Consider the following 17290-nt stretch of genomic DNA (forward strand, 5'->3'; position numbering starts at 1 on the left):
TAGGTATTTAAAAGCAAATGAGAACCACATTAAATAATAGATAAACACTAATGGTCATATTTTTATATTTTCATTTCATCGCGGTCCTCATTGCTCGAGCGGAGACGACAAAACTCGAGGTGGATAGAATCGACGCAACTACGACACGGAAAAGAAACAGATGAGAAACTATCGATACATTTATTCAACTATAAAAACCACGTTTTAACGTAATGACTTTATTTCTTCTCGTTTCAGCAATCCAACAACCAAACCATCTCTACTATCTTTTCATTTCCTCTTCGTTACATTTATAGTCCCTCTGGCACTGAATCGAATGACGCATTCCGCTTTTTATTAGCGATGTCTTTGCTGTACGTTGAGCATGGTGTCGGAGGTGATGTGCTGTGTAGAACATCGGATGTTCTACACGGCACGCTACTTCCGGCATTTTGTTTGGCGTGCGGGATAGGCAGTGCTAGTGATGATATGAAGGCCGCTATTCGGTTTAGTGCCAGAGGGACTATATCTATTTAATGTATCTGAAGCTTGTGGGACCGCTTTAATTCCGGCGCCTGCTTGTGGAAGATCCCGGTGTGCTAAACGGTATAGGACATGTTAACGGGGGAGGCTTGGTAGGTCCTCACCCAGCCCGTGTCTAGATGGGCGGATAATTGTCTGCCAGGGTGTGGATTGAGCAATTACAATTACAAAAACATGCCTACTTTGATTGTGAATATCTCTGATTGGGGCAAACATAAAAAAATATCTTTTGACGGCGTTCAAAAGACAAAATAAAATTGTATATTATATCAAAAAAATTACAGATGTGTTATTTTTGTAACTCTAATAAAACGTCTTGAAAGTCAAATATTTTTTATCACAAAAACTTTAATAACTTTTGAACTAAAATAGATATCAACAATCTTTTTGCATGAAAATTTGCGTTTTGTTAAGTTCTAAAAGTCGTTCATAGACGAGTTCAACCGCTTTGCCTAAGAGCATATACCAGTATTTTGGCAAATAAAAAAGTTGATTATATGATATGTTTGATATTGTGGACCACCCTAGTTTCAAATGACACAGTATGTAAGCTTACATTTTTAGAAACAATTCTGTAGAAGATCATTTTTGTCTAAAATTTTATTTTCATGCTCAAAATGCAAAATAATAAAAAAATACATACTATGAAAATCTTCAAAATAGTTTTAGAGCCCTATCTTTCTTATTTCAGCCTTCTCGTCAAAGTCGTCTATGAACGACTTTAAGAACTTAATAAAACGCAAATTTTCATGCAAAAAGATTGATGATATCTATTTTAGTTCAAAAGTTATTAAAGTTTTTCTGCTCAAAATCCTTTGTTTTTCAAGGCATTTTATTAGAGCTACAAAAATAACACATCTGTAATATTTTGATACAATATACAATTTTATTTTGTCTTTTGAATGCCGTTAAAAGATATTTTTTATGTTTGCCCCAATCAGAGATATTCACAATCAAAGTAGGCATAACTCCTCTACGGAAGGAGATAGCGAGTTTCTTCACTCACCAAATTACGCATTTTTCAATGCTCTAAAAGTGTTTTATAGACTACTTTGATGAGAAATTTGAATTTTAAACTCTAGAGCCAGAAAACCAGTTTTGTTCGGACCACCCTATGTCACCGTAGGAAAAAAACTCTAAATCGGTCAATTTAAGAGATACAAAAAAACTTTTTTGACAAACTTGCTTAAATTGAATGGTCTACAAGTTTGCTGAAGCATGTGTAATATAATTTCTACAAATAAGAAAGTTAGTTACACAATCACGGTGCTCCCCTGACCGTTATTATCAGAAAAAATTCTCCATCAAATCTGTGCTCACGAGTCGATTTCTATAGCTAAGTTGCATGTCTGGGCGAAATTTCGAAAAAATCGTAGGGCCCGTTTTGAAGTTACGCCCTCTTGAATGTGTAAGTCCAATAATTCTAAGGAAATCTGAGATATTCAAACGAGTTTTCATTGGCCGAGATTATCAGGATAGATATAATATTAAAATTTTAACCAAAGTAGGTTTATATAGTTATTTGTAAGTTCTGGGAAGAGTTTTAAATGAGAGAATAGACGAAATTTAGAGTTACGTTCTTTTGGAAGCGTAACCATCTAAAACACTTATTCCCAATAGTTTAATTAGGCATTCTTGTACTTTTGACCATATTCAAATGTTTTCAATGGCACATTGCACTTATATGCCGCCAAAGTATTTCACAATTAACTGATTTTCCATAGGCTCAAGTGTTTTAAGGCATTACGGAGCTAATTTCATCATGTAACCAAATTAGTTTTTGAAACACAATATTTCGGCTAGCTTGGTGAACCCATATACTCACGATTCAGTTTATTTTACATGCAATTATTGTTACCTGTTGTACATCGAAGAGAAGTATACGTCAAGGAATACTTTACGAGGTAGGTTTTCGGTTATGGATAACAGTGTATGGAATAAAATAAAATTAAAAACGTAGAAGGTGATACAGAATGGAAGAAAACAATGCAAAGTTTAGAACATCCGTTGTTATTTTGTTTAATGGAGTTCAAATTTGTAGCATTTACAGAGCTTAATTTTATGTGTTTGTCTTTGTCAATTTGGAAAACTTTGTGAGGCTCCAAAAGTATGATTTTTTTTTACTTCACAAGCACAGTCTGCGATCGAAAACAAATAAATTTACATGGAAATCTTCTATGTAGGATTGGAACCATATTCTGGTATGTTGTCCAGCAGGTTATCAACAGGGCCACAGAACAATTTACGATTTTCCGGTATTGAAAACTGAAATTTACGAACAACTCTGTTTTAATCATATTTTATATATCTTTTCAAAATTACACCCCTTGACTTTGAATTCCATTATCCCGAATACCCGAAGACCATCTCCGCAAGTTCCAGTTTCTTGAATGGCATTACTTCAAATTTCATTATCACGGGACAATGTCATACAAGGTAATTATATATTCGGGACAATAGCATTCAGTCTAATAGTGCGTTCAGGGTGATGACACTCGGGTTAATGAAATTCGGAGTTGAGGTATAGAATCTTCTCAAGAGAGTTTGATTTTCAAGGGAGACATATAGCATAATGCTCTGAAAGTGTTATGATTTTAAATTCAATTAAACCAAATAATAACGAATGTTTCTTACTTTTCTTAAGCATATTTCAAGGACTGAGGCTTTCTCTTCACGGGTTACCATGAGAATGGACTGATTGATTTATACAATTCTTTTACTATTGTATTCATACAGAGCTCTTACGTGTTCGTGAAATCGAAAAGACCAAGAAACCCAATGGCAAAATTGTAGAATTTTTGAAAAATATAAATGTAGTAATGTATGCTACAAATGATCACGAAAGTATTGACAGTGGTCTAGAGTTCTATAGTTTGGTTAATTGTGCATTACTCGGCAATTGAAGTTTATGTTCTAAGGCAGTACAAAATTAGCCGCAATAGCCGGTGGCTTCTGCTTCTTCTTATTGGCATTACGTTCCAACTGGGACAGAGCCTGCTTCTCTACTTAGTGTTCAATGAGCACTTCAACAATTATTAACTGAGAGCTTTCTTTGCCAAAGTTGCCATTTTTGTATCGTATATCGTGTGGCAGGTACAAACATACTCTATGCCCAGGGAAGTCAAGGAAATTTTCATTACGAAAAGATCCTGGACCGACCAGGAATTGAACCCAATCACCTCTAGCATGGCTTTGCTTGGTAGCCACGGACTCTAAGCACTCGGTTAGGGAAGGCCCAAGGTAGCTAGTTGGGCCATAACAATATTTTTTGAATAATAATAATGACACGAACATTGCTCCGTAATGCCATACAGCGCTTGAGCCTTTGAAATAATAATCGTAAAAGACTTTGGCGACATATAAGTGCAATGTGTCATTTAAAACATTTGAACATGCTTAACGGAATGCCTGCTTAAAAGAATGCCGAATTAATCAATTGGAAATTAGTGTTTTCAATGATTACACTTCCAAAAGGACGTTACTCCAAATTTTGTCTATCCTCTCATTCAAAACTCCTCTCAGAAGTAACAAATAACTATATAAACCAACTTTAATTCAAATTTTCATATTATATTTATTCTGATAATCACGGCTAATAAAAACTCGTTTGAATATCTCAGATTTCCTTAGAATTAGTGGACTTACACATTCAAAAAGGCGTAACTTCAAAACGGGCCCTACGATTTTTTTTAAATTTTGCCCAGACGTGCAGCTTGGCTATAGAAATCGACTGGTAAGCACAGATTTGATGGAGATTTTTTTCTGATAATAACGGTCAGGGGAGCACCGTGACAATTTTTATGAAAATGTGGTCCACCCTAATTTTCAATAAAACCAAACAAAGGGCTCAACTAATACAAACAACTTTGTAGAAGACCGTTTTTGTCTAATGTTTCATTATAAAGCTCAAAATGCATCTTTCCGCGTTTCTGGACCACTGTGCACTGCTTGGTGGATTTATCACAAAACTTTTTTCGTCAAAAGTTGCGCTTCAATATACAAAGAAACTTCTCCGAACAAACTATATCGCTAAAATCAACGGTTTGGGCGCTATTCAAAAAGCGCATGAAATCGAGAAAATAAAACACAGTGCAATGCAGGCCTTTGGCAGAGTAGTTTTTTAAGGTGAGGATGAATCGATGCCACAACTCGAATTTTCAAGTGTACACATATGGAGAACCATACATTTGTTCACACAGAAAACTCGATCGATGGTGTGGTGATCAAACAATGTAATTTTCAACGCAGAGCACTGTTTGGTTCTCTTGGTTTGTGCTCATGAAATTATGATATGTAACTTCCTTTTATTTTCACCTTAAACTGCAACAATCGTTACTGTTAGAAATTTGAGACAGAGATGCACGTTTATGGTTCTGTTGTAGACATTATGTCGAACGAATTGTTGTAGACATTATGTAGAAGAAATTCCTAGTTGAAATACTTAAGAAGAAATTAATAGAGTTATAGATCAGCATTGAGCAAGTCGCTCAATTCACTAGATGGCCGTTGGAAACGATTAGTTGAACAAGCTTATTTATTTTGCGGAGGGTTTTCCACAAGCTCTAAGTAATGAAATAAACCGGAATTCCTTCTTAAGAAACATTCTGAGATTGCCACATCTATCCCGAATTTATAACGAAAATTTTAGTGTTTTTGTAGTAAGTAGATATACTTTTGGACGTTTTTGGTCTACGATCAGGTTCTATATTCAACATACATTCAACTTTCGTTCGTTGTACTGTACCTGCAGCCCACCTAGTAAAAGACTTTCACTAATCGGGCTGAGTTTTTAGCTGTCAAAATATTGAATACAATAGAAATTCAGGGCTACCAACATTGATAAATCGAGCTTCATGTTCAAAAGTGACGTTTGTCTCGTTTTAAGTAGGTTATAGCCAACCTAACGGCCCAATTAAAACGAAGCCCACATAAAAATAGGGCATATAGACTCATACGACAATGCGGGTAAGAAGGTCATTCCATGACGGGTTGGCGTGATGCAAAACAGCCTATTACGATGAGAAATTGCAAAAAAATATAATAAGCAATAAAACAGATATATAGTTTCTTTCATCACTTATTAGCTTAATACATTATGCTTTTTTAAATTACAGTATCGTTGCGATCAATATTATTAGCAGGTTTGTTAACCTGCTTACATAGAGGCGCCAACAATTTTTTTTGGGGCCATCATGGGAGCTCTAGAACATTTTTGAAATCTTAACTTTTTGGCTGTCCTGTGAATTTTTGTATCGCGAGTAGTGGCGCCTTGTACTTTGTACAACCTCCTTGGTTATTCGTGTTTAATAAAAAATACTTCGCGATTTAGATTAAATATAGAAAAATCATGTTGGACAAAGTTGCTTAAATATGCCATTCTGATTCGGAACTCTGCCACCAGGTGCTGCTAGTGTGAAGGATTTTTTTGTTGTGTAAATATCTTAGGAGCTTGACACTTAGAAAGATGGCGTCTTTGGCTAAGTGGTTCTGTACCTTGAGGGCTATCAATATTTTAGTCAAGATTAACTTTGCCGAAGACTCCATCTTTTTAAGCGGTCAGGCTTTTTTTTTTTTTTTACTTATTCGTTTATTTGGTAGGCTCATGCGCCGACAGGCATAACGGAGCCGAATTCATTTGATTTGGTTTACAAAATCTGTTTGCTTCTTAAACATCTATGTTAGTTTTGGGGAACCGTAAAACTCGCGGTTTGGTCGAGGTTAGGGAATACAATTATCTTTGGGGAAAGGATGGGATTTAAGGGTTTGATTGATCACAGATAGCAGCAAAGTGGCGGTATGATGCTGTTCGTCAATCATGGGGCGGACTCAAACGACCTGTAACGATACAACAAAATGGTTTCAAGGGGAACGAGGCGGACAAGCGGAACAACAGACAGGGTAATCAAACAAAAACATCGATTTTCTTCAAAAATTTGAAGAGGAGGAACATGTAATCGAAATCTAACCTACCCAACACATCTCTAATGTCTTCCTTATCTGGTTTTCCTTGGGTCCTGAGGGATGCACATAAATTGGTTCTGGCAATTTCGTATTCGGGACAGTACCAAACAATATGATTGATGTCTTGGTAGCCTGCGCCGCAACTACAACGATTGCTGTCTGCGAGCCCTATTCGATAAAAGTGTGAGCCCAGGGAGTAGTGATTGGACATCAGACGACACATTACCTTGATAAAATCTCGGCTCATGTCCAACCCCTTAAACCACGGTCTATTCGATACCTGTGGGAGAATAGAATGTAACCACCTGCCCATATCCCCTTCATTCCATTTTTGTTGCCAACTGACCATGGCTTGCTGACGAGCAATTGTGAAAAATTCATTGAAGGTAATACGCCGTTCGTAAATATCACCTTCCATAGCGCCCACCTTGGCGAGTGAGTCCGCTTTCTCATTGCCCGGAATCGAGCAATGAGAAGGGACCCAAACCAAGGTGATTTTGTGATTCGATATAGCACTCAAAATGGATCGTATTTCCCGTAAGAAATACGACGAGTGCTTTACCGGCCTCATTGAACGAATAGCCTCGATGGAGCTAAGACTATCCGTGAAAATGAAGTATTGATCAGAGGGAAGAGAGGCAATTCGCTCTAATGCGTAGTGTATTGCCGCTAATTCAGCAACATATACGGAACAAGGATTCTGAAGTTTATGGGCGGCGCTATGAAATTCATTAAATACACCAAAACCAGTGGAATCATTTATTTTTGACCCGTCTGTGTAAAACGTTCTGTCGCTGCTGACTTGGCCAAACTTGTCTGTGAAAATTAATGGTATATACTCCGAGCGGAGTGGATCTGGAATTCCATGGATTTCTCGCTTCATGGTCAGATCAAAAGCTACAGTTGAACTGGAGAATACTGGGAAGCAACAACCGTGGGATACATTCGAGGAAGGATTAATCTCCAGAGTCATGTACCGGTAGTACAGTGTCATGAATTTTGTTTGAGGATTTCGTTCGATTAGCTTTTCAAAGTTTTCAATTACCAATGGGTTTAACACTTCACAGCGGATGAGGAACCGGAGCGACAATTCCGCGAAACGATCTGATAATGGGAGAACTCCTGCTAATACTTCTAAACTCATTGTATGAGTTGAGTTCATGCATCCTAAAGCGATTCGAATACAGCGATACTGAACACGCTGCAGCTTCAAGATGTGAGTTTTCGCGGCGGATTGGAAGCAAAAGCTACCGTATTCGAGGACCGAGAGTATTGTTGTACGATATAGCTTTATCAGATCTTCCGGATGAGCTCCCCACCATGTTCCTGTGAGTGTACGCATGAAATTGATTCGTTGCTGGCACTTCTGATGCAGATACTTGATGTGCTTTCCCCAGGTGCATTTGGAGTCGAACCAGACCCCTAGATACATGTGCGAAAGGCCTTGAGTGAGTTCCTTACCCATGAATTGAAGCTTGATCTCTACTGGGTCACGCTTCCTAGAAAAGACAACTAACTCAGTTTTCTCCGGAGAGAATTCGATACCCAGCTTTACAGCCCAAGTAGACAAATTGTCTAGAGTATCTTGCAGTGGTCTTTGCAAATCATCCGCCCCTGGTCCTGTTACGGAAACAACGGCATCATCTGCAAGCTGTCTTAGCGAGCAATTTTCCACGAGACAGTCATCGATGTCTCTGACATAGAAATTGTAAAGAAGGGGGCTTAGGCATGAGCCCTGGGGGAGACCCATGTAACTAATTCGTGAAGTTGTTGAGGTTCCGTGAGAAAAGCTCATACGTTTCTCAGACAACAAGTTATGCAAGTAGTTATTTAAAATTGGGGAAAGACCACACTCGTGGAGTTTGTTTGAAAGGACGTCTACATTAACTGAATCAAAAGCCCCTTTAATGTCCAAGAATACTGAACCCATTTGTTCCTTTTGAGCATAGGCCAGTTGGATTTCTGTAGAAAGCAACGCTAGACAGTCGCTCGTTCCCTTACCTCTGCGGAAACCAAATTGCGTATCTGATAGAAGGCCATTCGATTCAACCCATTTGTCAAGCCGAAAGAGAATCATTTTCTCTAATAGCTTTCGAATGCATGATAACATCGCGATAGGTCGATACGAGTTATAATCCGACGCGGGTTTACCGGGTTTTTGGATGGCTATTACTCTCACTTGTCTCCAGTCATCCGGAACAATGTTGCCCTCCAAGAATCGATTGAAAAGATTCAGCATGCGCCTCTTCATGACGTCTGGGAGGTTTTTAAGCATGCTGAATTTAATTCCATCCATGCCTGGGGCAGAGTTGTTACATGAGAGGAGAGCAAGTGAAAATTCAACCATCGTAAATGGTGCATCCATCTCGTTTCTGTTGGTTTGCGTGTCGCGAATGATTTGTTGGGTTGGAACGGAATCCGGGCAGACCTTCTTGGCGAAGTCGAAGATCCACCGAGGAGAGCTTTCGCGATCCTCATTAACTTTTGAAGCGTTCCGCATTCTTTTCCCGACGGTCCAAAGTGTTCTCATTGACGTTTCGCGCGATAGCCCGTTAACAAAATTACGCCAATATCCGCGTTTTTTCGCCTTTACAAGGCTTTTAAATTTTCGCTCGAGCTTGGTAAACCGGTCGTAATTTTCTAGTGTACCGCGTTTGCGAAATTCTTTGAACGCGGCGGATTTATCGCGATAGACCTTAGTACACTCGTCGTCCCACCACAGAGTGGGTGGCCGGCTTCGTACTGCAGATCCTGGAAAAGGGCGACGCTGGGCTTGAAGAGCACTCTCAATAATTAACCCGGAGAGAAATTGACATTCTTCCATCGGAGGAAGGACATCCACTAACTGTTCGCCATCGGAGACCACCTCGGCGTATTTTTCCCAGTCAATGTGCTTGGTGAGATCATACGGGCGGTTTATCTGACGAATTGGATTCGAATTATTGGTAACTGAAATTCTGATAGGCAAGTGATCACTACCATGGGGATCTTGAATTACTTTCCACGTGCAATCCAATGATAGTGAACTCGAACAGATTGAGAGGTCTAACATGCTTGGAGGATCTGGAGGTTTTAATCGTGTTGCTTCCCCCGAGTTCAAAATTGTCAAGTTGAAGTAGTCACAAAGGTCATATAACAAGGAAGCGCGGTTGTCGTCCCTCGGTGACCCCCAGGCTGTACCGTGAGAATTGAAATCCCCTAGGATCAACCATGGTGCAGGCATAGCGCAGCATATGGCCGAAAGATCTCTGCGAGATACTCTGACATTAGGTGGTATGTACACGCTGGCTATGCTGCAACTTTTACCTCGTATAGTAACATGACAAGCAACTACTTCAGTGCCTACCATCGAGGGGAAATCAATTCTATAAAAGGAGTGGAGTTTATTGATCCCTAAAAGCACTCCTCCATACCCATCCCCTCGATCTAGACGAATAATATTAAAATCGTGGAAAGGGACATCTTTATCGGAAGTTAGCCATGTTTCACAAAGGGCAAATACGTCACAGCGCGTACTGTGAACTAAAAATTTGAACTCGTCTATATTTTTTAAAATGCTTCTACAATTCCACTGTAGCACTTCGATCATATCCCCGACCTCGTTGGTTAAATTAGCCATCGAAAGATATGAACGAGTCAAGAATTGGCCAATTTGAAGCCAGTTGCTTCAGAAGAGGTTTTACCAAAGGAAGAATCATATTGATAAGGTTCCTTATTGCGGGCGAGACTTCGAACATTTGGAAGATGATATCCACTAACCCAGAAAGAGTCATTTTTCCGGAAGCGTCGACCTGTTCTTGTCGACTTTTCTGGTGACAAGATTGTTGGTTTTCTGAGCAAAAAATGGGGGCATCCGGGGTTTTGGATGTTCCTGGAAGTGACGGAAAGTCTCCAACTGAGAATTTGAAACCCGGAGGTACTGCGTTAGTAGAGTTTCTGTCCCTTCTTGATTTTACCAGAGATGGTTGGAGAACCTGTTCAACAGAAACGTTTTGAGGATCATGCTGGCGTTGTTTGAGCCGCTTTGCAATGGCTCGCTTCCTCTTGGTTCCTGTGTTAATGACAGTGTACTCTTCTCCATCCTCAGTGCCAGAGCCCAGATCTTCAATAGGCAGGGAAGTGAAGAGGTTATTGCTGTTACTCGATTGGGCTGGTGGATCATTGGTCGGAGCGATCTTTTTCAGAATTTCTGCGTAGGATCGCTTCGATCGTTGTTGCAAGGATCGAATTGTGCGTTTCTCCCGCTCTATAAACTTCGGGCATGCGACTAGTTCATGTGGAGCTTGTCCACAGCATGTACATTTTGGTTCGCTTGGACAAGGGCCCTCCACATGCTGTTCTCCGCACTTGCTGCAACGAGGTTTGTTACAGCAGTACGTTGCGGTGTGCCCTAATTGTTGGCATTTTTCGCAGTGCATGACCGTCGGTTTATAGAGACGGACAGGTAAACGAAGAAGCCCAATCACGAGGACGTCCGGGAGGGCTGACCCAGAAAAAGTCACTCGAAACGAATTTGAAGGTTTTTTGGTGCCATCAGATGACACGTGGTTCATTTGTTTGACATCAATTATCTGTACTGGAGGAACGGCACGATTTTTAAAACCTCCAGTACCAGATCTGATGTCCTCACATGTCAAAAACGGTTCGGTAACTACTCCTGAGCACTCGATCTCTTGACTAGGCAAGTAGACATGGTACTCCCTCAGAAAAAGCTCGTAGCCAGCAATCCGATTTGCTTGTTCGCGGTCACTGACGGTGACCCGCAATTTATTACGGTTGGGCGAAGACACCTCGACAATGTCTCGAAACGACTTTGCCAGATCCTTCTGAATTTGAAGCTTGTTTAACGGTTTGCCTTTGGGCCGAAAAAAAACCAGAAAGGGACCCTTAGATCCGGGCGGATAAGCTTTAAGGCGGGGGGTCGCAGTGGAAGAAGCGCTAGAAGAACCATTTGTCTGGGAATGAGGAAAACTTATTGCTTGGGGAACCACAGAATGCATTTTCAGACCAGTATTGTTCATCCCTGAGGTGGAGGGAAGCACTGCATTATCCTCGACGGACGTATCCATCGATTCTTGGAGCTTACTCAATAGTTCAAATGAGGGAGATTCTACTGATTCAACATCATCATCAGAGATATCGAACCTTTTCGCCCCCCCGCCGTCATCGGTTACGTCCATTGAGATGGCTTAGCACCACCCTAGTGGACAGCCGAAACCAAAAACAATAGTAAAACTATCAACAACTAACCTAATATTTACAAAACAAAACAAAAAAAAAAGAAGAAGGATACTAGTAGTAATGATAATGATAACTGATGAATCAATCCAAATATTAATAATAATAATAATAATAAAAAAAAAAACTTTTTAAACTTACTAACGTGGGCCGTGGGCCGTAAGTTGGCAACCACTGATATGTACCCGAAAACAACTATCACGTGAGACGGTGGATGGGAAAACAATAAGGCGAAAAGCAATAAAGAGTAAAACTACTTATCTATCCGTTTGGGGTGTAGGTAGTTTTTTTGTTGCTGCGCCAATTTCCAATACAGCAGCCGTACTCGTCTATGTCGCCGTCGTCGTTGTTGTTATTGGCGACCAGATGATGACGATGATGGACTTCGATGATCGTCTTTGGTTAAAGATGAACGATGCTGCAATGGCATCGCCAATGCCAGCTCGCTTCCCGTCGTCGGCAGGAATCACCTTGCGAATTATTGCACAAGCAGGATGGCAAGGATATAAAATAAAAACCTCAGCGTGAGGAAAAAACAAAAACTCCACTTGTGGAAAGATTATCGCGCGATGATAAACGGAACAATGCGTCTGACTCGTCCGAAAGCTCGACAGGGAATGAAGCGGTCAGGCTTCTGAGATATCTACAAAACAAGTCTTCCATGCTTATTGACGTCGTATGGTGTTTTTAAGTCGACAGGCTCCTGAGGTATCTGCAAAATAAAAGTTTCATGCTCACTAGCGTCACCTAGTGGTCAAATTATGAATTAAATAAAATGCCATAGACGGCGTTCCATCTCCAGAACAACTTTACTGAAGACTACTGTGTTTCGAAATTATCTGGATTGTGAGATATACCGGTTAAAAATTGTAGTCTAGTTATGCGACTTTTATGTTCGTTTGTCGATTTTATCTCATTATTAGGGCCATACTGTAAAAAATTTGTATTATTTTTTCATTAAATTGTTTTTTCGCCCTTGATGAATTCGCCACTATCTTAAAGCGGGTCGCATCTCAGAAAAGGTAAGGTTTCTCTCTGCTCGAGCGTATTTGTGTTGCATTTGATCGAGTTGGTGTATAGAGTAAAGTTATTTGGTTCGATCTGAAGAATTGTGATAAAAATTCAATTCGATATATTACCGCATAGGCTGCATACCAACTTTTTTGTTTCACTCTATGACGTGCTTCGAAATATTTGACAAATATGAAAAGTTGTCGAAGACGCCAAACTTCTAGCACTTCAAATTACAAAGTTTATATTATATATTTGACCGAAAATTCATGATAGATGGGTCATTGCACTTTAATACATATTCTATAACAACGTTGTTGGCATAAAAAATTGTCTCGATGAATAACAAACCCGCTGATACACTTCAAAAGCTTAGTCACTTGCTGTTGAAATTTGTCGTTCTCAAAACGCACCGGTATCACTTTCACGACCATCACCAGCCCGTCAACGGATACAGCTTGTTATAGGACTGTCAATCAACAGAGACGACCATCAGAAGACACCACTCTGCCACAGCTTTATCACCGTTTGGCTCCGTTAGCGATATAGGATATTATAGGTGCAATTTCGTTGACCACCGCCAGCAGAAGATTGTGGATTGATTTACGACGCGACTTGGCTTCATAAATCAATTACCCACAATCCAAACCCCACCGGGACTTCTCGCACGAGGAGCTTACGTCGCACTTCTAGTCCTACCGAATAATGATGTATCGTGTTTGAGTAGCCAAGTAGCATATCGTCGACGCCTTCTGGGGGTTTTGCACGGTCCCGAGAGGAGCATATCAACATTAGGGTAGCCCAATTTTTTATGGAACAATCAAACTGTAAGAATCATAAATTACACTCTCCAAAGTGAATCTCCCCATAAGCAAACATCCCTCTCAGTAACCTTTGTGGAGATGCAGAGGTAAACACGGCCTCCAAATAGCAAAGGATACACACTAACATTCCTTCCCCCAATCCCACCTGAGTACAAGGACGTAGCCGGCGCCGTTATTGACCACGTATAAATAGGGGCACACTAAAGAAGATTATGGCCCAGCCGAACTTCTAGTTGATTTTTGTGCATCTTCACTGTCTTCGGTCAATCACGGAATAGCAATCATTTTTTTTTCTTTCTTTATTATTGAGACTTTCAGCCCTAGGCTGGTTCATCTCATAGCAATCATTAATATGTGTAGTCAGTCTAAACTGAGCTAAGCTATAATTGGTTGAGTTTTTCCATACAAACTTCAAGCTCGTTTAGCCCCCTATTAGAGTTGACGCACTCCACTCAAATTTTGACAAAAACTTTTGGGGGTTCAAATGTACACATTTGGGTGGTGTAGTCAGGTCATTATGGGCCACCCTAATCGACATCGAACCACGAACACGCGAGACCGATGATGGCACTACTAAATGATATGTTTTCATTCGACTCTCACTTTTCGGTACAAGATCACTTAATCCGCTACACGCAAACTTCTGTCATCGCGTCGCGTCGTCCTGATGCCTGACCCCACCCCCAGCCAAGCTTGTCCCGGAACGTAACGAATTTTCGTGTCACACGTTACCCCGGCGTGAAGCGATCGTAAACCAACTGTTGAAAGAATATTGCCACCGTTTTCTTGTTATGCGGCGCGACGACACGCGGGTGCTTTCGCGTCGAGATCATGGATTCAACTGAGAAATGAACCTGTTAGCAGCGGTACCGACCGTTCTTGATCGATACCGTTCTCAACTGCCTCATGGACGGCAGGATTCGTGTTTACCGAGAAAAATTTGTATATCTGATGGGGCTGCAAATCGGGTGACGGACAAAGCTCATCCTTCAGAGATGGCTTTCAGTGGGTGGTGATGAGGTATCTATTTGTTCATTGGGGCTGTAGAACGCACTTCGAGATTGATTCCGGGTACGTTCGTCTACATTGTATATTTTACACAAGTTCAATTTTACGCTAAATTTACCGAGCAATAAGTCGAAACCCCGAAAACCGTAAAAATCGTGTTACCACTGTGCTCGAGTCATTTCGCATTCGGGTTTGAAAAAACGTTGGGAAGAAGAAGATTACAGTTTTGCAAAGCCATGACATTTCTTTTGTTTTGAACTGTCATGGTTTGCTTTGGATTTAGATGGTCATGTAGAAACATGTGAATGTCGTGGTGGTAGATGTTTGCTACAGTACATTTACCACCTTTGAAAAATAGTAATATATAGTTTTTGTGCACGACTGTTGGTTATGGGAGTTTTTGGCGGTTAAGTCGGAGTTTAGGGACCAAATTTACAGTATTGTTTTAGACGGTGTTGGTGGTCTAAAGACCACCGCTTCTGCTTCATTAGCAGAAGGTCATGGGTTCAACCCCAGGCCCGTCCCTTTCCTCGTACTTTGTAGTTGTATCTTTCACTTGCTTCTATCTACCACTCTTTATATATCATACATGATGTATCTATCACAGTTCATAGCATTTGCTAGAATCCGAGACGGACAGAAATAAACCGTTTCCCTACGCTTCCATTCGTTCATCATCAAAGCCTGCCTTCCTTTACGCCTGATACATAGGCAGTCTGCTAACCAAACCAGCAAGCCTCCCTGCCATAAAAATTACCCCTCCCTTTCACCCTTCCCGCATGAACTGGCGTTGACGCAGTGGTACATACGGTCAACCGTGGGAGCCAGTTAAATGCATCATCAATTCCTTCCCCTTCTCCTCATTGGTCTGCATTCTGACGTGGCAGGCACCATTGTTGCCTAAAAATAGAAGATCACCAGCACTTATACACTGAGGGTGCCTGTTAATCCTGTGCAGCTGATCTGGCGATACTGGAGTAGCAACCACGGGCGGCCAATCAAGCTCAAGCTCAAGCTCAAATTTACAGTAGGGGGAGATCTCCCAGTGCCGGACAGCACCCAATACCGGACAAAGTCGAAACATTGAGAAATCATGGTCCAATCAAGATGGTGTATTAGTAGAAAAGAAAGCTATTATGTAGACTAATGTTTGCGTAGAATAACACATCCTTGAAATATGCATCCCTTTTCAAAAAAGTAGAAAAGTTTGGAAATCTTTAAAAAATTGACGTATCTTCTTAATTCTGAGCCTATTTAGTAATTATTTTGATTATGAAAAAATACTTGGGATCCCGCAAGCATGATCGAACATAATCCTAATTTGATAGTATGAATGTATTTTGTACCATAATTGAAGTAAATATGGACAAATTACAATTTTGGTTAAGCACCTCCTGTCCCTCAGTTTCGGACAGCTCGATTTGTTATATGATATCTTTGTAATTATTGCATCAGTGTCTCAAAATACTTTCATTTTTCATGGGTTCCGTCGACCATGGTATCAAACATGCAATAAATTTAAGAAGAATGAACATTCATAACAACATCGTAAAATGTGCTATTTTTCATCATATATGAAAGAGGTGTTTGATAGGCATCTTGCAAACTAAGAAAAACTCAAATTATTTTTGTAAATGTTGCAATTGCATTGAATTGGTAATTATAAACTATTTCTGTAGTGTACACATTCAATGATGTTCAAATTTACAGAATTCGAGGCATTTCCAGACCGTGTCCGGTATTGGGTGCCACCTTTCAAGATCGATCAATTTGGTACTAAAATACATCATCAAAACTCAATGTCAAAATTCATATTTATATTTTCAAATTTATTTTTGTACACTATAAAAATGATAATATTTATCATAAATGGGTAACACGAGCCCATCAAATCAATATTTTTCGAATTATGAATTTAGTGGCTTAGGTGTCCGGTACTGGGGGATCTCCCCCTATTGTTTTTTTTCTCCAATGGATCGAAACGTTCGAGAAGAAACAACACTGTAGATTTTGATCCCAAAACTCCGATTGTAACGCAACAAACTTCTTAATAAAGTAAGATATCAAATTTTATGTTTTCTCTGATTTGGTGGACAATGTACACTGTACATTGTACAGCCTTTCAATTCTAACTAAAGATGGGCAAAATGATCGAAATTTAGGAGCGAATCGTAGGTGACTGATTCACATTAGTGAATCGAATCTTTTGATCGACTCAGTGACTCATTGAAAAAAAAAAAAAGTAAGAGGTTGTTTCCGAGATACGACCGCCAAGTTGACGTTGGATAACGTTAGCTTCTTCTATTTCCTGATTTAGGACCGTCACGAACTTATGAAAGATTTACCTAGAAATCTAAAAATCTAATCAATTTTCAAACTATTTGTTGCATGTCAATTCAGATCTATTATGGATATTGAGTGTTATTATTTGGTTGGTTCGGTTAACACTTCAACACCGATAGAACCGGTCGATGGAAGAAGAAGCATAGGCGGTAACTTTTGCTCTCCAAATAAACAGAGAAAGAGTTTTGGGTGATCTGTTTGTAGTATGAAAATGATGTCCGTAATAGGGAATGCATCATCAAACTCGCAACTAATCAATGATCATGACTGCGATAATTGACAAGAAAATTATGAATGAAATGGATCACTTGGGAAATGCGACCGTTCCTTGTGAATAATCCCAGAGATAATCATATTCTTTAGTCCTTACATTTTAATAGATG

General features: G+C 40.0%; 1 protein-coding gene across 1 annotated transcript in view; it reads right to left on the reverse strand.

Annotated features, from left to right (window-relative positions):
- LOC5564642 (uncharacterized family 31 glucosidase KIAA1161) overlaps positions 1-14271 on the reverse strand; it is a 94189-nt gene extending 79918 nt beyond the window's left edge. The window contains exon 1 of the mRNA XM_021853262.1: positions 14160-14271. The gene's annotated coding sequence lies outside the window, so the exon portion shown is untranslated. The remainder of the gene's footprint in view (positions 1-14159) is intronic.
- Between the last annotated feature and the right edge of the window lie 3019 nt (positions 14272-17290).

This window comes from Aedes aegypti, chromosome 3, assembly GCF_002204515.2.
Source record: "Aedes aegypti strain LVP_AGWG chromosome 3, AaegL5.0 Primary Assembly, whole genome shotgun sequence".
Classification (NCBI taxonomy): domain Eukaryota; kingdom Metazoa; phylum Arthropoda; class Insecta; order Diptera; family Culicidae; genus Aedes; species Aedes aegypti.